The 23504-nt window shown below is 36.2% G+C and overlaps 1 protein-coding gene across 3 annotated transcripts in view; it reads left to right on the forward strand.

Annotated features, from left to right (window-relative positions):
* Window positions 1-23504, forward strand: part of LOC137240717 (kinesin-like protein CG14535) — a 575047-nt gene that overhangs the window by 173666 nt on the left and 377877 nt on the right. The window contains exon 1 of one of the 3 annotated variants that reach the window (XM_067767335.1): window positions 17442-17575. The exons of the other annotated variants lie outside the window; for them this stretch is intronic. The gene's annotated coding sequence lies outside the window, so the exon portion shown is untranslated. Of the gene's footprint in view, window positions 1-17441; window positions 17576-23504 lie in introns of those variants that run through there. 3 annotated transcript variants of the gene reach the window in all.

Below are 23504 nucleotides of genomic sequence, written 5' to 3' on the forward strand. Positions count from 1 at the left end.
CATTCGCACAAACAAACAAACTTTACTTAGGCGATATCGTAGACTGCAGTGTCCCGTATAGTACTCAGTAAGAGTTCGTTAGTCCTCTCTGCTTTATTTATGCGTCGGGTGGACGAAAAGAGGCTAAGCTCAAGAAAAGCGCATGCGCTTTTTTATAAAATATTTTACTTTGTACTTCTTCTACCCAATTTATTTGGCGACAAAAGGTTAATACTTTTCTGAGCTCGGAGAGTACAAGTTTAACCCAAGGCTTCGTGACTGATATGTGCTAGCACTGGGCGCTCGTAGAGAAAGTGGATGACCGTTTCTTTGCTGCCGTCTTGGCAGCGACGCTCGCAGCCACAACTGAAGGGTCTCTAATGTTGGCGTAGCACTCAGACTATACAGAGCCGCTAATAGGTCACAGACATTGGTTCAAGGCAGAAGACAGATAACGGAGCCATCTGTGTCAAAGCTGCCTTTAGAATCGATGAAAAATGAATCTGTGGATGATGCCAAGAAAGCTCGATGAAACAGGTTGAATGTGAACCTCTTCTAACATTCTTTTGGATTTTAGTCGTCTTTTGGTAGCCGATTAGCGACCGAGCGAAGTGTATGCACTTGTATTTGTATGCATTTCGTATTAACTATCGCTCATTACAGTGAAAGCGCGTGTAGTGGTAACGAATAGATGTTCGAGCACTTGTACTAGGATTGAAAGTAGCGTTACAGCGTTTATTATTTTGATTTGCTTGCCAGACGCTCTGTTTTTACTTCCTTGATGCAACGCGATTGGCTCAGTATTGTCTAAAGATACCCAGACTCACGCCAATTTATTCCCGTTGCCCCCAGCCCCAACAGGAGCATGATGGCTGCAGTGTATAGTACTTTCTAACGGCTACCGACTGTTTGATAGATTATAAATGGAGAATTTAACGTTCTTAGCGCTGCTGTTTTCAATTAAGTACTTCCGTTTGGAACGTACGAGCCAAGTTTGAAAAGCGAACGGGAATCGCGACTTGCAGCTGTTCGGAGAAGGCACCATAGCCCCATCTATGTAGAGTAGAATTACTCTCTACTTAAACCGCTATCCCATGGATGCCGCGATGTCTATCTTACCTTAACGTTCTTTAAAAGGTTCAGTGTGGGTGAAAGCTGTTATTTTTTCGCCCTTTACTGACTTTCTTCATGTCCTATGTCACGGTGCAGTGGCTGATGGCCATTGAAAAATTAATTGATTTTGTTGGGCATAACCTAAGTGCTCCCATTTCACCTGCATTTATTTTTTATGCTCAGTCACTTTTCTTTGACCGGCCACCACAGTAGAGTCATGTACGCTAATACGAGTTGCATTATAAGGTTTGGGTTAGGCTCAAGTTTCTACAGAATAATTATTTTGCCTGAGAGGTTGTTCATGTAGGTCTTCTCTAATCTCTCTTGTTTGACAGCAAGGTACTTAAATCACGGTGATAGAGCTCCGTGCCATCAAGACTTCGGCGCTGTTAAGTGAGGAAAGTCGAAGTATTGTTATTGTAAAAGAACAGTTCGGTATTGTTCGCGTTCACATTTTGTCGGCTTTATACTGCCAAAGTAAGTTATCTACAGACACATATTCTAGAAAGGATCCTGATTGTGTTTTGAAAACATCCTCTGAAAGAGCTTCATTAACTACTTGTGTGGTATTCGACAAATATCTCGTTCATAGTGGCAGCCCACAGCAATGGAAAAAGATCTCCAGTGGTGGCCCCCAGTGGGTTAGGAGGCTTAAAAAATACCCACGGCAGGTATGCCTGTAGCAAGAGACGACTAAAATACCAAATTGATTCAAGGGGTCATGTTGCGCAACCCTTTCAAGGAGTAGCCAGCGGAATTTACAGCTTCTTCTAACGTATATTCTTTATTTAGCAGCCGAAGCTCATGGATCTAGAGGGTGGGAGGCCGGTATGGCCGAGAAAGTTTCATGTGATCATACTAAAAAGTTTCCGAGATGGTCGTGCTAGTACCTTAATGGTGCTTGTTACCGGAACGTATCATATCTGCGTCCAGCTTAGGACCATGCACACCGATAACACTCCCCAAAACCTTCGGGAAGTATCCTTATCGCTACAACAACAACAGCAGCATATCTAGTGGTGTGTACCACTTCTTATTATTCGCTCTAACAGCATATGTTCGTTTGTTAAATAACGTTACTCCAGCCTTTTTGGAAGTATTTTACAATTGCTCGTGTTGTCTAAGAGCATTTTTATATCTAGGGATTACTAATATCCCAGCGGGTTCCGGACCGTAGATGAAGCTTGTCCGTCATAAGAGGTATCTAAAATGCACGAACCCGAAAAATCCGGAAATTTTTAATGTTTAGTTCAACCAACAACAAAAGCGGCAACAAAGGAAAGGAGTTAAATATATCTTATATTTATTTTATAATTTGGGAAAAATTTAAACAACGTTTTATCAGGACGGAGAAGGCCACAGCTGTTTCGATTATACCTTGTAAATCTCTTCAAAGCCTTTTCTCCCGGGAGTGGGATTTGAACCCGCACTCCTACGATGGTTGAAGTATTACAAACTCATTCAGCCACGCCATGCCTTAGTTGTTGTAAACTTCATCCCAATCTTTTATTGTTGCGCGATCTTTGTACGCTGCCAGGGTTCTCATATAGAGCATATTCAGTTGGCTTATCCTTCGTTTATGCATGTTTCGTCTTATATATGTTTGGCGAGCGCCGCGGTGTGGAAGTAGCGTGGTCGCGTACCAAACCGAAGGTCTTAAGTTCAAGCCCAGCAAAAAGCAACATTAAAATACTTCAGAAAAATTTAGGTAGCTTCTCCGTAGTGGGAGAAATCAAAAGGTACCATGACGCAAGTTGGAAGAGAAGTTCGGCCTTAATCGAACAAGTTTCGAACAGAACATTATTCCCTATTACGTTTTCCAATAACAATAGCCCCCTAAACCAGCAAATAAGTACTCATTAATATTTTATGAGTTCTTTATCAGCTTCAATTACTCCCGCTTTCCCTTTCAAATACTTTTGCCTGTATATAATACATTCACTCCACAAGCGCTGTACTAGCTACTTCAAACTATTGTATTTGATTTTGTTGGGCATACACCACTTATGCAGTAATCCTTTGGGCGTGCAAGAGTTTAGCAAATATGCAAAATATTTATACAGACACATTATGTGTTTTATTTGATGGTCAGTCAGGAAGTTTTGTAATATAAAATTTATATAACTTGTCTGGAAAAGCGATTAAAACGAATGTCACTGGGAGTAGTGACATTGAGTGGGGAATAGATAGCAACAATGGAAAATAAAGGTAACTGTTGTATTCCAAAACGAAGAAAGTGGAATGAACACATAACTATATATGATAGAGGCATGTATTTGTGTAGTTGTGGATGGTTGTGCTTGCCAAACTATGTATGTCCACCGGAATTGACCCTCTTCAACAAAACATTGCTAGCCGAACAAAGCATCCCAAAAGCTACTGGGAAGGTTTCTGTCAAGGTATAAAACCGGTTAGAGTTAGACCCAAACCAGAAACTAATCCAAAACCATGCGTAAAACTAAAACTGACACCGAGTTCGAGACCAAATCGTGAAAAAATTCGAAACCAGAACCGCAAGTGAAAGTGACACCAAAACCCTGAAAAAAGCTTGGAATGAAGCTGAAACTGAATCCAAAACCAAAGGTCGAAGTGAAACTTGCATGGAGCCGAAACCAGTTGAAATTGGAACCAAGACTGGAGGCAAAACCGGAATCGAAATCGAAAGCCTGACAAAAGCTGAAGTAAAAATGAAGCCAAAACCGAAACCAAAAGCAGAAGTGAAACTGACACCAAAACTGGCGATCAAACGAGGAACCGTAATCGGAACCGAAACCGGATGAAACTTAAGCAAACGCGGAATCGAAATCAGAACCGAAACTCTGACCAAAGGTGGAAGAGAAATTGAAACAGAAAACAAAACACAAACCGAAACAAGAACTGAAAGGAGTACGAAATCGGAACAAAAAACGGAACCAAAACCGGAAACCAAAATCAAAACCAAAACACAAACTGAAGCCGAATCCGAAAATTGTTGGAAAGGAAAGTAAAGTAAAGGAAAGGAAACGGAACGGAACGGAATGAAACGAACCGAAATGAAATGGAGCGAAACGAAACCAAACCAAAACAAGAAGGGCCTATAAAAAATAGGTAGGTATTTTGTGGGAGGATACAAAGTTTCACGTTTTTTGTGCTCTGCATGAAAAAACTATGACTATGAATCACCTATTTCAATAATATATGACGTAGGCATAAGTATTTGATGAAATTTGAAGCTTCAGCTGTTAAAAATAGGGAAGAAATGACAGTTTATATTGGGTATATACTATAGGCTCATTCCATTTGAAGACACCCGGTCCGCACAGGACATAATTTTTGATTTTGATTTAATTTTAATATGTTGTTCTTTGGTCAGAATAATGAAACACGTGCTTTTTTTTGCCTCATAAAAATGTTTTTTCGGATATATCGGCAATTGAATTCCATAAAATGCAATCGATATTTTATTCACTTATTTTTTTAACCGTCACTAACTTTGTCAAAAATTAACCGATTCTCACGATTTTTTATTTGAAATGTTCGTTATTATATTTATATAAATTTATAAACAATAGCATATAGTTTAAAAAATTTTTTTTAGTATTTAGTAAAAATTTACTGACTTTTTTCAAAAGTTAAAATCTCACAAAAGTTTATTTTTTTTTGTTTGAATTTTTTCTATATTGGGTGAACAGTTTAAATTTCAACTTGGCTAAATGCCTATTAGCCAAAATTCGTCTAAATCAAGTCAGCTCTTCATCCTGATAATTTCGGTATACTTAATGGTGGATCTATCTATTTTCCTTTAAGGACTCACAATTTTGAGATTCGTTACGAAGCTAATACACAATTACATTTTCATGAAAGGTACGAAAAGGAAAAGAAACGAAAGATAAGAAGTTAAAACCGAAGCCGGAAACTTAACCGGCCGGCGGTTTTATCAATTTGTTATAAAAGTGCTAGCGCTCGATTTATTATCGACAAGTTAAGGGCGTGTGATATCTATTTCTCTTCCGCGAGTCATTCTATTGTTGTTATCGGTGATGTTATAAATTTGCTATGGATAAATAAGGTTATCATTGAATTACCCATTTTTTATCGATGAGTTATTAGTTTATTTTCGTAAAGTTATCGATTTATAATCTAGAAGCTATCGATCATTTATAGAAAAATTATCGATGTGTAAGCAAGAAGTTAGCGATTTGCTATCAAAAAGTTTTAGATATGTTATGGAAAAGTTATTGCTTGTTTATCGATTATTTATCGATAAGTTATAGAAATGTTATCAAAAAGCTGTCGATTTATTATCGGAGTGTTACCAATTTGTTATCGGCATATTATAGATTTGTTATCAAAAATTTATCAAGAAGTCATCGATTTGATGTCGAAAAGTTAAAGATTCATTATCTGAATGTATTATTGACGACTAATCGGTTTGTTATTAAACAGCCTCATATGAAACTTAAATGAAATCGTTCAACGATGAAATGTATGTACGTACCAGACCTGTAAAGTACTGAGTACATACTTGTACTATTCCGTCATTGATTGCCTTCAAATCTAAGTACATAGTATAAGTACTACAGTACTTGTACTTCGAATCCGAAAGTACAAGTAGATATACTTACGAAATATTTGCATGTACACGAAAGTACTTTTTCTGATAACATATGCCAGTTTGATTCATAAATGTAAAATCAAAATGTACAACATGTCTTTTTATTGAATATGAGTAAAATTCATATTAGAAAGCAACAAGATGTAAAACAACATATTAAATAAGTATAAATTGTACAACAGCTAACAATATTAAAGTAGTTTTGTGTTTGCCTTCATTAGTACTAGTTATTCAAACGTTAAGTCCGACATTGATCTACTGGGGTGGAAAAAGCTAAGGGCGTATTCATTTTGAGTGATAGGTCCTCCATAAGAGGATAACTCTGAAGCATATTGCAATGTGTTGATGTATCATTAAGATACCTGTAAAACTCTTCTTCAACCATTTTGTCAAAGTTAGGTGATCGTAAGGGTGCTGGTTGATCATGGCCTATTTCTTCGAATAGCACATCTATTTTAAAAATATTAGGGTTAATAAAGATATCATTTTCATAAATGCATACAAAGGTAAAGAATAAAATAATAATACCTGGGGTTTTTTTATTGATGATAAGCTCATGGGAAAATGCGTATTTTTTGATGCACGCACGCCTAAAAGACAAACAAAATTCATCGAATTTTTTAAGCATCTGCGTATAAAACACCCGGTAAAGCATGCGGGGCTTAAGCACTCAAGCCGTATAACAATTTCATTAGATGAGAAGAGGTTTGATGACAAAGTGATGAGCTTCACCACTCTGGAAAGGGAATCATTCCAACAAATGTTGCAAGGGACTTCGCTAAAGGTAGCAAGACGTTCAGAATTAATGACTCAATTTGCGAACGATTTACAATAGTTTTTAGTATCATAAAATATCTCATATTTGTGGAAAATACCGTTTGGATCAGTAGTTGAGCTGAGTGTTAAAAAATATTAGTTGATCCTCTTCAAAACCTTTAAATACTTGTCGAAGTACTTCGAAAGTACTTTACTTGTACTTCAACAATTCAAGTACAAGTACTTCGATACTTATACTTGTACTCATTTTTCGAAGCACTGAGGTAATGATACCTGTACTTGGCCTGGTACTTTGTTTACAGGTCTGGTATGTACACATCTTCTTTGTTTGAGTTTGAGACATAAAGCTGGTGCAAGCAACTTTCATTGACTATGAATCATGTATGAACAACAGATATAGTTACTCAAGTTAAAGGATTTAGGCATACATATGTAAGTATATTTATGAATACGAACACCTTTAAATTTGTTCAAAATCATATTAAGTTGTCTTCATTGCAAATTTACATATTTCCTTACCCTAAAAGTCGGCCTAAATTATCTTCCCCATATCCATACTCATTACGACTAACACAATTGAGTTGCCAATTTTAACGCCTCTCGTTTGAAGCAGAAAATTTTGCATAAAATAAATTGTTTAAATGCGTTTTTAGGTATATAACCACATTTGTATATTTAAAGATTTGAATATATTTATGGCGATAGATATGTGTAGATATTTATTCCACCGCGTAATACTTGTTGGCTGACGTGCACAAGTGTTGAAAGCTGTTGCAAACACGTCAAAGATGATTTATGCCAAACCACTAATAACTCCAAACAAAGCACGTTTGGCTGTGTCTTTATGGCATTGTTTCCACTGTGATTTATTTATTCACATTTTCCAATAGAGATATATTTGAATGTGTGTGTTTCTGCCAGTGTTTTGGGCACATTCACCTACTTTGCAAGTGTTTTGCATCATTTGTATAAATTATTGCTTCATTGAAGCATCCTCATAAAATTATTCAATATATTTTTTACAGAGTTTCTCTCAGAATGTAAGTACGAGTGCAACCTTATTATTGATATATTTTTTTGTAATCTAATTTTGTTATATCAGATCTGTGGCAATTTGAAAAAACAACCTAATTCGAGTTAGGATAAAAGTTATATTCTGGATTCATAACAAAAATCTGTTACAGATCTCCGTGTGTTACTTACTCATAGCACTAGCGACAAATGGCTGCCACGAAATATAGGAAGTTACAATGGTAAATTGTGGCTAGCTTTTCAGCTAAAGGTCTATAGATAGATAATTAATTGAGGATCGCACTGCGACCATTGGTCTATTGTGTACTAGTAAAGGTCTATGTATCGCCATTATCCTAACTCGAAATAGGCTGTTTTTTCAAATTGCCACAGATATTTATCCTATCAGCACTGTTACACTGTTACTCGAGAAGTGTAAAATTGGTGTTATACCTCAATTTCTTTGCCACTTTTGGCGAATGATGAGGTGTAAACGCTTCAAAATAACTCAACTGGAACTCCTGATTTGACCCTTTTGACATGACAAAAGCAGTGATGCACAACGTCAGCGAAGCTTCGAAAACGAACACAATCTTTTTTATAGTAGTATGTGTGTACATGGAGAGTAGCGAACAAAGTTTCTGCAAGAATTTGAGCAGAAGAAGTTTACTGCTTGAAGCAAAGAGGATAAATATAATAAGAGCCACCGGTCTGCTAGGAGTGGCGAGTAACTCGCTGGAAATCAAAAAATTGATGCCGAATGTTTTCTAGGAGGGACATTTTTGAATTGTCTCGCATTTATCTATGCCGTGTAGACACCTTGTCCAACTGTGATTTTTGGAAAGAGAATTAATTAATTGATCGGAAAAATAAACGCAAATACCCCACGAAAATGTAGAGAAGACATTTTATGCACATCTCGCCCAAAAAAAAAACCAGCGACTACCTCTTAGAAAACATCGAGCAAATGGCTGCGAGTAACGAGTGACGTCTCTTATCATAACTTAAGGGCCCATTACTGATACTTAGCATAGCCTTGACTTGACTTGAGAACTGTCACTTACAGTTCTGTTAAATGAACATTCCATGTTACTGATTACTCAAAACTTAGCAACACTTAACTTGACTTAGAAGTCTGTTGAATTTTGATTTTCTTTGTAAGTTCTAAGTGACGTTTACATCTTGAGATGCTATTTGTTTGTTTCCATTTCATTTTGACATTTTCTCATACAAATTGACATTTATTGATTATGATGTCAGATTGTATGCGCTAAGTGGAGTATAATCATGGCTAAGTTGCCAAGTTTACGCCAAGTCAAGTCAAGCCTATGCTAAGTATGAGTAATGGGCCCTTTATCCTCTTTGCTTGAAGTGCAAGCGAAAACTGATTCACTGCTTGCTATGCCGAAGCTAATGCGGCAGTTACTCACGAACGTACGTACCAAAAACGTGTCAGCTGACACGAACTATCTTATGAGTGTGCAATGTAAACGAAAACTCATCGACATGCAAAGCCCGTACGTACGTAGCCCGGAACGTAGAAATCAAAATAATTTTGAATTTTTCCGTAAGAACGTGTCAGCTTATCGCTCTCTCACTAGACAGAGTTACCTAGTAAACTTTTGTGCGCTAATTTTTGACCGTTTGCAGTTTTATGCAAAAACACCTAATTAAAGTTTGAAAAATTGTGAAAATAATTCGAAATAATTATGTAAAAGTGCAGATTATAAATATGTAATCTATTTATATTTATTTAATATTAATTCCAGCCTTTTACAACATCAAAAATTAAATTGGAAAAAGTTGATGTTTCCATAAGCATGTATGCAAAATGGTCAATGGCAACAGTGCTTATCTGTAAACAATACACACACAAATATGTTATGTACATGTACACAGACGCACACATTGATTGCTACGGGCTTGAAGGTTCGGTCAAACGTGTTTCGTACGACAAACGTCCGTACGTACGGCACACGTCGGTGGGTAATTGCCGCTTCAGTCACACGACATGCACGTGAACACCGACAGTTTTTCCTTGCTTTACGAAGCTCTCTCAACTCTGACTTAACGTAGTAAAGATTTTGCTTTCAATTCACCCGCGCTCGAAATTCGCAACCGGATTATGAAATAGTTTAAAGATATTCCATTGAAATAGGAAGTTTCTACAAACAGCGATAAATAATTCCAATGGGTGCATTGTGTCTTACTTACTGTCTTCAATAGTTTTAATCACTTCCTCTTTCAGGGGCGGGATAGCGAAGAATCTCATTTCCTTTTATGTTAAATTGTCTCTGAAATGGTTTGGCAAAAGACCATCAACATCTAAAGCACGCCCCAAAAGCTTCGCAGAATGTCTTATCGATACAAGAAAAGGGAAGGAGTAGGTAATTCACCGCATTCATCATTTTATGTCGTACAAAGTGGGCTAAAATAATCACTCTACGCTATAACATTTGCAAATATTTCCAAATTTCAACTCGGTTTACGTAGAATACAAAGCTATGAATTCATTTACTTCTGAAAAGCGTGCAATAATGTTTCCATTATGTATTTAATCGTTGCTCATATTGCTTTATACAATCGTTTTTGTTATTGATATTAGAGAAAAATTTTAAGCTTACAAACGGCGATGGTTACATGTTTCCGAATTTCACTTCTTCATCAGCTAGCTTTTCGGCAGTTGAGCATTGAACTCGAATTTCCAACATTCATATCAGTGCAAAGGCAGATGCCTTTAGGTGCTAAGCTATATGAATGTCCCGTTGTTCGCTGTACAATTGGTCTCTAAAGGGTCCATTACTGATACTTAGCATAGACTTGACTTGGTGTAAATTTGGCAGCTTAGCCACGATTATACCTCACTTAGCGCATACAATGTGGCATCATAATCAATAAATGTCAATTTGTATGAGAAAATGTCAAAATGAAATGGAAACAAACAATTGGCATCTGAAAATGTAAACGTCACTTAGAACTTGCATAGAAAATCAAAAGTCAACAGACTTTTAAGTCAAGTTAATTGTTGCTCAGTTTTGAGTAATCAGTAACATGCAACGCTCATTTAACAGAACTGTGACATTTCTGAAGTCAAGTCAAGTCTACGCTAAGTATCAGTAATGGGCCCTTAAGAGTTGCCTTTTTGTTTCTATTCCTTTTGATCACCATGTAGGCACATACACTCTGTATGTAGTTTATTCCTAATAGTGTGGATATGATTTTTAGGCGCGCTTTTGAAAGCTTAGTAACATTTGCGAAACAAATTGTCGGTTGTATTGGCGCAGCATGAATGTCGACGCAGATTTCCTGGACTTTCGACACCTTCATCGAAAAGCTTGAGCACTTGGCGTGAACAGACTGGGGACATGTACCCAGGGACATGTTTCTAGGGTTGACTGACGTCCTGCGTTGACTGCCAAAGAGGCAGTGAGTCGAAGGGCGAAACCGATAAGAAGTTTACTTTATAATTGATAAACTTTTTTTGTAAAGATTTTTATGTCGCTTTTCCGGGTCACACCATGGCGGCCTCTTTTTAGTATTTCAAAATAATAGGCTTTCACAAGACCCTCAGTGGTTCAGTGATGCTTTATTCCACCCGAATTTCTTACCAACCAGCTATTTCTTCGGGGATTAGGTAAAATAAAAAGCCGCAGAGAGGAAAAGTGTATAGAATGTGCTGGGCAAGGTATCAGTTCGTCCCCAACTTTATGAGGGTGCGGTCGTGCATTGACTTTCTTCTTAAAAACGAAAGCTATGGCAAACATTGTCCATGGATGTTTTTTTTTTTTTAAGGCAATCGATTACATTTCAAAAAAACTGAGGCCATGTACTTGTTAGCATGTAGATCGATCTTGTACTTCATTGGTGCACGTTCACTCAGAGAAACTTACATGTTTGGTATATAGTGTGATGAAGAAGATCGCCTATGGTTACGATATGGTACAAAAATGTGTTTGAACTACGTCTGAAATTCGCCAAACACTTCCTTTAGGTAGACACGTGGCTACGCTTGTGGTGGAGCGGAAACAATCGTGGCACATACCTAGTAATAATAGAACGATATGAGTACTGGGTGCGTAATATCGATAATTTTCCAAAAAAATACTCTAGTATTTTGAACTCGATGCTTTTTTCCAAGTACTGAGTAAAGTATATATACTTTGCCTCGATACTTTTCTCCGATACTTTACTTGAGCAACTTGTGATCGTCGACGATGTCGTAAAGGCTTCACATTTCACTTAAACCGACTTTTTGATAATGGTGGAATGGGAGGCGACTTCTGCCTATGATGGTAAAAGAAAAGCATGTGTTTATTGTCCCGAATCACTAATTCCCAAAAAATTATTAACAGTTGCTAACTTCGTAAAATTTCAATACATTTTAAATTGTCATGCGATACAGCTTTTTCCTTGCACTGTGAAATTTTTGTGAACAAAGTTAAGGGCCCATTTCTGATACTTAGCATAGACTTGACTTGACTTGAGAACTGTCACTTACAGTTCTGTTAAATTAACATTGCATGTTACTGATTACTCAAAACTTAGCAACACTTAACTTGACTTAGAAGTCTGTTGAATTTTGATTTTCTATGTAAGTTCTAAGTGACGTTTACATTTTGAGATGCCATTTGTTTGTTTCCATTTCATTTTGACATTTCGTCATACAAATTGACATTCATTGATTATGATGCCAGATTGTATGCGCTAAGTGGAGTATAATCGTGGCCAAGTTGCGAAGTTTACGCCAAGTCAAATCAAGTCTATGCTAAGTATCAGTAATGGGCCCTTTAGCAGCTTTTACTGCATCGTCGACGATATATTGGTATTGAAAACGGTCGAAATCAGATTATATCCACACCCGCTTTCAAAAGTGGAAAAAAGGGACAATGCATTAAAAAATACTGATGAAGTAGTGAAACTTGACGGGTGGTTTAACTTTACGATGGACAATTTAAATTTATTACAATTTTGTAAAATAGGCGTGGCATCGCACACATTAAGTAGAAGAAAAATTTTAAAGCTTTGCAAGCTGTAAATCAAAACCCGTTGATATCAATTTGCAATTTGGCGGAAAAATGGTTTATTATACATATATAGATCTGAGCAAAATCGGAAAAGGACCACGCCTACTTTAAAAAAAATGTGAAGGTGCTTACATGGTACGTAATAACACTTCGAGTAGAGATATGCTAACCAAAGTGCAAAAGTTAAAAAAAGGAAAAATCGTTCTGATACCCTTCTATTTAGTTAATCTCTCCACAAAACGTTAAATGCCATAAAAAAATACTTGACTTGATTTACCTCTGATGAGATTTTGGGCCGAGCTTTCCTTCCAATTCGCGTCGTGCTATTTTTTTCTTTTCGTTCCAAATTGGCGGGACGAGACCTACCTACATATATTATGCCGACTCCTAGCGGCAGCTGCAATAAATTTTCACCGAGAAATTTTTAAATATCAGAAATACACTCAGAGTGCTTGCGAAACAACTACCGAGAGCAACCCAGTTTGGAAAAACTTTTTGCTAACTGAAAAAACTGGTTTATAAATGCAATAAATCGATCAAAAATCGACCAATTTTGTTGAAATTTGATAAGTACTTAAATCGTTTCTTTGATAGCAAATGTTGCATAGCCTCTTACGGAACACGATGTATGAATGTGTGTGTATAACTAATTTGTTTTAAATCATTTAATCTTCGCGACGTTTCTTTTTAAACTTATTCTTAAAATATATATAAGAGCACACAACTGGGTTTATAATGTTCGGTGTTGTCCAAACTTAAATTTCCTTACTTGTTTTCTACTAAACTCAAAACATACGATATCGCTTTAGAGAAAGTTTCTTCTATTTTGGTAAAAGTTCGGAAGTACTCACTTGGATCGACTATACTCAATACCTTTTACTAAGTATGAGTACTAGCATCGATACTTTTAACCGAGTATTTCAAATGAGTACCGGTATCGATACTTTTTCTTAAAGTTCTATCACTACACATACCGCAGAAATGTTTTACATGTAATATGTGATGTACCCACTCAGTTGAAATGCGTGGTAACCATGGCTGGGCAGCCTTGATAGAGAATAATATATGCGTCCAGTTGTGTAAAACTGTGCATCTCCTCGTCACTCTTGTATATGTATTCGCAACGCTGCCCAGCCCTGCTGTAGTCTCAGCCAATATTATTTGATGGATTTTATGGACGATTTATGGCGGGGTTTTCCTTTCTTGGGCGAATAACTCAAAAGGCAACGAAATATCAAACAGCTATCGCAATCATACAAAAGAAACTATCATATTTAAGCAAGATATTGTATCTGCCGCGAGGATTGAAGCCCAATGGCAGGGTAGCATAGTAAAAGTTTTCTCTCATCTCCAATTTTACTTTGTGCAAGGCCTGATGTAAAAACTTAATGTATCACGCGAATTATATTCTTTTGTTTTCAAATAGGTTGAAGAATAAAACGAGGAGTCAGTCAGTGATCTTAATGAAGTGAAAAGGCCAAGCTTTGGAGTTCTAAGGCAGCCTCCTATCCGTATTAGTTCAAAGTCTTCCAAATACTAATATTTCATCCATTTTGAATACTAGCTTTTTTTTGTTAAGTTAAGCATTCAAAGCTAAACCGATTTATTTACGCCCTGCACTCATTCACTCTCATAATCGCATAAAGTTTTATTTATAGAAACCTTCAAGAGAAACTTATAGCATTTGCTTAATAAAATCTCCCGTTGATTGAATAAAATACACCATTTCATGCATGCATGTGTCGAAATATAACACAAGTTACATTCTAAGGGGTGCGGTACTGCATATTTTAAATTTTCTAATTTAAAATATTAGATAAATCTTTTAGACATTTTTTCACTAACAAATTGCAGCGGTCCTTTGCGTTCTCATTTTAATTTCAAGAGGGTGTAAATTGCCAAGCACTTGAAATTGAGTTGCGCAATAATCCGTTACTACAAAGGAAAAATTATAAACTTCGGACAAGGGTGTGAATGATGAAAAAATTAGCTGCATGGAGTCTGTAGCAATACTTGTTTTTTTATACTCAGTTGAGCAGAGCTCACAGAGTATATTAACTTTGATTAGATAACGGTTGGTTGTACAGGTATAAAGGAATCGAGATAGATATATATCAAAATCATCAGTATCGAAAAAAAATTCGATTGAGCCATGTCCGTCCGCCCGTTAACACGATAACTTGAGTAAATTTTGAGGTATCTTGATGAAATTTAGTATGTTGGTTCCTGAGCACTCATCTCAGATCGCTATTTAAAATAAACGATATCGGACTATAACCACGCCTACTTTTTCGATATCGAAAATTTCGAAAAACCGAAAAAGTGCGATAATTCATTACCAAAGACAGATAAAGCGATGAAACTTGGTAGGTGAGTTGAACCTACGACGCAGAATAGAAAACTAGTAAAATTTTGGACAATGGGCGTGGCACCGCCCACTTTTAAAAGAAGGTAATTTAAAACTTTTGCAAGCTGTAATTTGGCAGTCTTTGAAGATATCATGTTGAAATTTGGCAGGAACGTTACTCTTATTACTATATATACGCTTAATAAAAATTAGCAAAATCGGAGAACGACCACGCCCACTTAAAAAAAATTTTGTTTAAGTCAAATTTTAACAAAAAATTTAATATCTTTACAGTATATAAGTAAATTATGTCAGCATTCAACTCCAGTAATGATATGTTGCAACAAAATACAAAAATAAAAGAAAATTTCAAAATGGGCGTGGCTCCGCCCTTTTTCATTTAATTTGTCTAGGATACTTTTAATGCCATAAGTCGAACAAAAATTGACCAATCCTTGTGAAATTTGGTAGAGGCTTAGATTCTAGGACGATAACTGTTTTCTGTCCTTCCGCTCGGCCGTTAACACGATAACTTGAGGAAAAATCGATATATCTTTACTAAACTCAGTTCACGAACTTACCTGAACTCACTTTGTATTGGTGTAAAAAATGGCCGAAATTCGACTATGACCACGCCCAATTTTTCGATATCGAAAATTACGAAAAATGCCATAATTATATACCGAATACGAAAAAAGGGATGAAACATGGTAATTGTATTAGCCTATTGACGCAAAATATAACCTTAGAAAAAAACTTGATAAAATGGGTGTGACACCTACCATATTAAGTAGACGAAAATGAAAAAGTTCTGCAGGGCGAAATAAAAAAACCCTTGAAATCTTGGCAGGAATACTGTTCGTGGTATTACATATATAAATAAATTAGCGGTATCCAACAGATGAAGTTCTGGGTCACCCTGGTCCACATTTTGGTTGATATATGGAAAACGCCTTCACATATACAACTACCACCACTCCCTTTTAAACCCCTCATTAATATCTTTAATTTGATACCCATATCGTACAAACACATTCTAGAGTCACCCCTGGTCCACCTTTATGGCGATATCTCGAAAAGGCGTCCACCTATAGAACTAACAAATTCTAGAGTCAACCCTGATCCACCTTTATGGCGATATCCCTAAATGGCGTCCACCTATAGAACTATGGCCCACTCCCTCATAAAATACTCTTTAATACCTTTCATTTGATACACATGTCATACAAACATATTCCAACCCTCGGTTCATTTTCCTACATGGTTATTTTCCCTTGTGTTGTCACCATAGCTCTCAACTGAGTATGTAATGTTCGGTTACACCCGAACTTAACCTTCCTTACTTGTTTTTTTTTGTGTTAGTAGAATTGAGGGGTTGAGGTAAAAATATTATTAAAATTTGCATGAAATTCGTATTTGAGAAACTATGTGTTATATTTAAAATGTTAGTATGTAGTGTGTAGGTACACTAGGGTGGGGCAAATTATCGAATCTTACAGCAGGAACATGAAGATAGCAGTGACAATTAGTAACAAACTTCGACAGCTAAATTCTTTTTTTACTTTTCGATAATTTAGAAAAAACCGTAATAAATTGTTTAATTGGAAATATGCGATCCAATTTGAAAAACATTTTCGAAAAAATGCGAAAATCGAAAAAGTTTCACAAAAAATTTGAACTTTTTATTTAAAATTTTCTGAATTTTTTTTTTGTATGCAATTTTGTTGCCCAACCCTTTTTAGATAGATAGAAAATTAATTAAGGATCGCACTGCAACCATTGGTCTATTGTACCCATCCTTTTTAGGCTAACTGAGTACAAGTTTTAGGTCTCTAAATATTAGCAATAATTTTTGTGAAAATTTTTTTTCAAAGATATGGAAGAAACTCAGAAACTTCTTCGAAAAAAATTGTCAAAGTTCAATACGAATTTCGAGGGGCTTTTAAATTTCACTTTGGAAAACAAAAAAAGATTGGGCTACAAAAGTGCATACTCAAAAAAAAAAAATAAAAATTCAGAAAACTTGAATAAAAACTTAAAAGTTTTTGTAAAGTTTTTTAAAAATAAATAAATACAAGGTGCGATAACCTCTGAAGAAATTTTAGGCCGAGCTTCTTTTCCAATTAGCGTCATGCTTCTGTTAATTTTACCTACGAATTGCCGGGACCGGACCTACATGATTAAAGTCAACTCTGAACGGCATCTGCAACGCAGATTAATTTTAATTGAGACGCTTTTCATGGCAGAAATAAACTCGCATTAGAAAAACTTTTTTCTAAATGAAAAACTTGATACTTCTGTGCCCGGTGCTTTAATCGAGCATCTTCGGTGTGGTAGGCAAAACATGCTACCACCACAACACGGCGGCCCAACATACTTCACAAAATTAGAGAGGGTATGTAGGCTTTTATTGCTAAACATAAACAGAGCTCTGAAAACAACCCCGTCGTACATAGAGGTATTTGAGCAATCTGGGCGGCCAAAAATCGATTTTTCAAAACGCAGCAAATAAAAAAAAAATTATTTTTAGTAGGCCAATACTCTAGCGTATTAGAATCAATAATTATTTATTTTCGTTATTCAAATGCCTAGTGTGGACATCCACTAAAAGTTGGACCATTCGTGCGTATCTTGCGACAGTTTTTCACGTTCTTAGAGTATATACATTTTCAATTGATATTTTTACGGGTGAAGTTTATAAAAAAGACGCCATGGATTCCTATGAAACAGGTAAGTGTGTATAATATTTATGTATTTTAAGATTTATATAGTCTTTAACGACTTCGTAATACAATTTTTAAAAAGTGAGGTATTGGGGCAAAATTTTTTCCCAATTTTTCTTTTTTTCCAAAAGGCTTTTGTTTTAGTGCCCCGCTTTGCCCCGCATAGATTCCAATTTTTTTAGAAAGCCTGTGTTTTGTTAATTTAAATAGTGGAAAGATTGGTCCCGCTTATTCCCGCTTTTTGAAAAAAATGCGTAATTTTGAGCATTGCACAGTGGTGCCAACTCCATAGGGTGAGCAATAAAAAATAGTAAACGTACTCCAATGTTGGTCAAATGCGGCGCGTGATCTTGTTGTAGCATAAAAAGAATATATATGCAATATGGTGATGATGGGTATCGTGCCACGCCCCCTACTCTTATGGGCGGTTATATTAAAAGATGTCTGATTTTTATGAAACTCAGTTTGGACGTTAATCTCACGTTTAGAAACGCAATTGTAGAATTTGATCTTGTTTGGTGAATCAATGTGCTGATACCGAATCCTAGATCTATTTGGCCAAGAGAAAGGGGACCTACATTAGCGAAATTATCGAGCGGTCCAAGGCTGGGCGGCTTCCTGCGAGGGGTGTGTATGGAAGGTAATATAATGATGATTGTGACATCCGCCCCCCATCAAGGTGGACAAGGGTTAAGGGCCCCGACCTCTCGCCCTGAGCTAGCTGGGGGACATTCCACATTGATTGCGCAAAGGGGCGGATTCACCTCTAACAGGTGTACGTGACAATTATTATTAACATTTTTTTTTTGTATGTTCTGTATATAGCTGTATTAAGATTTTTTTTAATTAGGGTTTCTTTGGTCGAGTAATCACCCGTAACGAATTATTCAATCACATGAAGGAATCAGATGCGGAAAGTATTAACGAGAAATTAAACAGTTTAGACAAATACCTTCTAAGCTTCGGACCTTATTCAAAAAAATATACCGTGAAACTCGAAAGAGACATACGTCGTTTGAAATCCAAGATAAAGACCAATTGGGTGAACTCGCAAAAAAAAAAAAAACAAAAAAAGAGGAGCAAAAGAAGAAAGACAAAGGGGTTAAGAAGAAGTAATAATTTGGAAGTGCTCACATTCGCTGCTCAATTCAAATTGGGTGAGCAAGGAAAAAGAGATGCTGCATCAGTACTTAGGGAAATAGTTTCGTCACCACTTCGAGCGATGAAATACAATAAGGCATTTAGAGAAAGCTTATCAAAAGTAAAGGAAAAGTTAAGTTAATAAATTGTGTTAGAATTCTCGATGCCAGGCATGTAAAAATAAATGCCAAAAATCAGCGAAACGTGCGATCTGCTTGTAAGTTGTACATTATTATACTAGAAGTAATTATTATACTAGAATGTCCGTATACTTTTTTATAACTGAAATCACCATGAGTAACATAATTAAACAATTTAAAGCAAGAAACAATGATTTTTTAAGAAACTTTGCTCTCCGTAAACTTTTTTGCACCACTGTATATATAATAAAATAAAATAAATAGTTAAATATAACTGAAATCACCATGAGTAATATAATTAAACTATTTAAAGCCAAAAAATAATTTTGGCCGCCCAGATTGCTCAAATACCTCTATGTGCGTCGGCTGCACTGTATGTGTTTCTGCTCATGTCACTTGTAAACCTGATGGCGAAGAACAAAGCGTTAACAGCTGCAATGAGACTCAATGCCTCGGGACAGTTTGAACGCAGACCATATGGACAAAGTAGTTTAGCGTCATCAAATATTGGACTGACAGACTACTTAGTTTCCTAAATAGCAGACGAAGCGATACAACGGTATAAAGATGGTTCCAAAGTAATGGAAGGAGTATACTCTAATTGATATTCTGACTGGACGCTACCTTCTGACGTCACGTGCTTTTAAATAAGGCCTTGTCAGTGATGGCAGATTTAGGAAGCGCGGGTTAGAAGAGAAAACTATCGAGCACGTAATTTGCTTGCGCTCTACGTTCGCCAGGACTCCAACTATTAGGATTAGCACAGCAATAAGATCCAAATGCTGCAAGGAGCATAAGTCCTATAAATCTTATAGTATTTGCCAGGTAGACATAGATACTTTGTAACATAGGTCCTGGTGTTGATAGGATTTTTCAGTTTGGTCGTTGAGCAAACTTCTCGTAACTCTATAGACTCATTCAGTCTATGTGAGGTCCTCGCGATAAGCCAGTTCAACCTTATCTTCATGTTTGCTTATACGTTTATCATATGCATGTGTGTAATATGTAGATGCACTAGGGTGTGATGAATTCCTTTTTTATACTGTTCCTAATTCCATATAAATTTCACTGAAAAAACCACACTTAGGTTTAAAGTCGATTCTGTGGGAGTAAAATTTGTCTAAAATTGAAAGTTTTCTCAAGTAGCTGTTAGATACCAAAAAAAATGTATCTTTTGTTATTTTTGATGTGTCGACATCTTGGTTTTATGTAATCGTACGTGTAGTCTCTTCACTGTACTTCACTGTAGCGTAATTTGGAAACAATGTACCTGGTAGAGTTGATATGAGCAAAATCAGACAGCAGATAAGTTAATGGAAATTGAAGAGGACCGAAAAGCAAATCGATGATATGTAGTGGAGGAGAAAGGAAATGAAGAAATAAATCTACTAAAAAAGTGATAATTTGTTATCTAAAGGTTAATTTTGTTCAATTTGTTATCGGAGAGCAAACTTCCTTTTATCGATTGGTTATTGAAGAGTAATCATTTTGCTATCGAAAATTAATAGATTTTTTATCGGAAAGATATTAATTTGTTACCAAAAAGTTATCGATTTGTTATCGAAAGATGATGGAGCAGCGGTAACGGACGCAACAACACAAACCCCAGGGTTTCGGAAATCTTAGCAAACATGGCCAAAATGGGATCTTAATATATTAAATGTGACAGAATCTCTAAGTAAGGATGCAATTTCCACACCTGTAGTAATACTAACTGGGCATTGCCTTGGCATGAAGAAAGACTAGCAGTGTCCTATCGTTGAATGGTGAAGAGGAGGAATCACCTTCATGTGCTAATGCCCGGCGCGAAGTGCTGCCATACAGCGCAGCCTGGGATCTCCCATTCCGGACAATCTAAGCCAGGCTGTGGAGTACGACATCGAGGAGTTGATAGCCTTAATAAGGCGTCGAAATGGTTTGAAGAGGAGAGGCAATCGTGTTTTTTTTTTTGTGGTATCATAGCGGCCCTCCTAACACTGACCTCTGTGTGCATTCTTTACAGCTACTTCAACAAAACGTATCGGAGTGTTACCGACGAATAATCAGTTTGTTATGAAACAGATACCTAAAGAAACTTCAAAACAAAATGGATGCCATATCTCTACGCCTACCAATAAGAAAAATCGTATATACTAGAATCACTTACCTGACAGATGTATATTCCATTTGCAACATGTTGCTGCGATTTGTGCCCTCAAATGTGTCTCACTTCATAGTATGCAAACAATCATTTATAACTTCGCACACAAATGTATAAAGCGCAATGTAAACAAATTCCTACAAATATCAAATATAACAAGTAAGGAAGTCTAAGTTCGGGTGAAACCGATCATTACATACCCAGCTGCACACTTGAAATGCTGTTGTTGTTTGTTTTGTGTGCTTAATAGTGTTACAAGGCTGCGCAATAATACATATACATATGGTTCTATTCTGAACTAATTTTCGTTTAAAAGAAGCAAAAAGGATAGGATACAGAGGCTAACACCAATGACCTTGAGCGGGTAATAATGCAGTTTACCTTCAGATATGGGGATTTCCCTACTGTTTATTTTAAAATAAAGATATAACAGAACAATAAGCATAAACACACAAGTGCCATTTTACTAAAAAGCGTTATTACAAAAAAAAACAAGGGTAGGGTTATTAACGAAATTTTCCAACTTTTGCTAGAAATAGCTTATTGCCTGCATCTACGCACTTTTACGAAATCTTTTATATAAAAGAAGGCGATTTAACCGATTTAGTCCATTTGTACTGAAAATATTTCCTCTTAAAAGGCATACATGTGCACAAAATTTTTCATCGAGTTATGGCTCCAGAAACATTGGGAAATGCATTGTAAGAAAGGGGCAGTGCCACGCCCATTTTTCAAGATTTGAATTTTTTCCCATTTCTTGTTATAATGGCACAAAATACGATTAGTACAAAACTATTTTTCGATAAGATTTAAGTTATTAAGTTTAAGTTATTTTATAATATATTTTAAAGTCATTTATATAAAAGTGGGCGTGGTCTTTAACCGATCTCGTCCATTTTTTCTAGAATAGTTCCTGCTTAGGGAAAAATTGTGTACCCAATTTTATTACGATCCGTTAATTTTTCTTCGAGTTATGACTCCCGAAACATAGAAAATTGCTTAGTCATAAAAAGGGCGGAGCCACGCCCATTTTTAAAAATTTGAAGTTTTTCCTATTTATTGTTATAAATCCACTTGGGAAATGAAATACCATTGATTAAAGCTCTTTTTTTGCACAGATATAATTAATTTTACTCGTCCACGACCCCTTTAAAAATCTCTTATATAAAAGTGGGCGTGGTCTTTAACCGATTTCGTTAATTTTTCTTCAAATCATTCCTTATAGTAAATGCAACCTCTCTGCCAAATTTTGTTACGATAGGTTTAATGATTTTTGATTTATGATTAATAATATTTGTAAAATTGATTTTATCACAAGTGGGCTTTGCCACGCCCATTTTAAACATTTTTTTCAAATTTTTATCAAGAGTAGGTGTATTATTTACTAAATAATCAGGGTTTTTGTGTTTTCCAAAATGTTATATATATAAAAAGTGGGCGTGGTTATCATCCGATTTCGCTCATTTTCAATACCAATCTATTGTGGGTCCAGATAAGCTCGTGTACCAAACTTGGTGAAGATATCTCAATATTTACTCAAGTTATCGGGTTAACGGGCAAACGGACGGTCGGACGGACATGGCTCAATCAAATTTTTTTTCGATACTGATGATTTTGATATATGGTCTATATCTATTTCGATTCCTTTATACCTGTACAACCAACCGTTATCCAATCAAAGTTATAATACCCTGTGTACAAGTACAGTTGGGTATAAAAAATGCATAACAGCACACAATTTCATGCAACTTCTAATACTAAGCTGCAATCACGCATAATGCAATACCATGTGATGTGATGGACACATTGTATGTATTCGCGCATGCTTAGCACAAAGTCATCACATAAATAAAATTCTAATTGACGTGTCATGCGCATCGCGTTCAGCAATGAAGTATCACAATAACAATGTAACAACTATTTATTTGTAAATTTTTTGTACTGCCCTTCTTGCTCTTGTCACATAGACATATCAGAATTGGTATTGTTATGTTATGTTGTTAACATTTAGCCGCCAGTGTCATATTTAACAGATTTTAGGCGAATTTAGTATGAGGAAGGTTTGATATGCCAGTGATCTTGAAATCAAGGGACAAGATGTCACTGCAGCCTGGTAAACACTATAGTGAAATAGTGTATAGAAGAATTTGCTTATATCTAGATCACCGCTTTACATCGCAGAACATACTCTTTGCGTAAGTTTGGAACTATAAGCTTAAAGTAATGGAACTTGTTTTCCAGCTTTTTACCTCTATTGCAGAGCTATAATATCTTCGAAACACATTCACGGAACCAGGTAGTCTATCCGTTAAATTTTCAACGACCATACGCCCTGTTTTGAGCTATCTGAGGCTAGTCTTTCTTGAAGTCGCCGATGCTTGGGTTTCATTAGGTCAAAAAGACTGCCTCAAACTAGCCCGCTGGCAAGTTAGAAGTAGAGGCGTTTCCTATAGCTCTTTGATTACTAATATACACAGCGTTTTAAATGTTGGCAAACTGCTTTTGAAATTAGCCCT

This window comes from Eurosta solidaginis, chromosome 2, assembly GCF_040869045.1.
Source record: "Eurosta solidaginis isolate ZX-2024a chromosome 2, ASM4086904v1, whole genome shotgun sequence".
NCBI classification, from domain to species: Eukaryota; Metazoa; Arthropoda; class Insecta; order Diptera; family Tephritidae; genus Eurosta; species Eurosta solidaginis.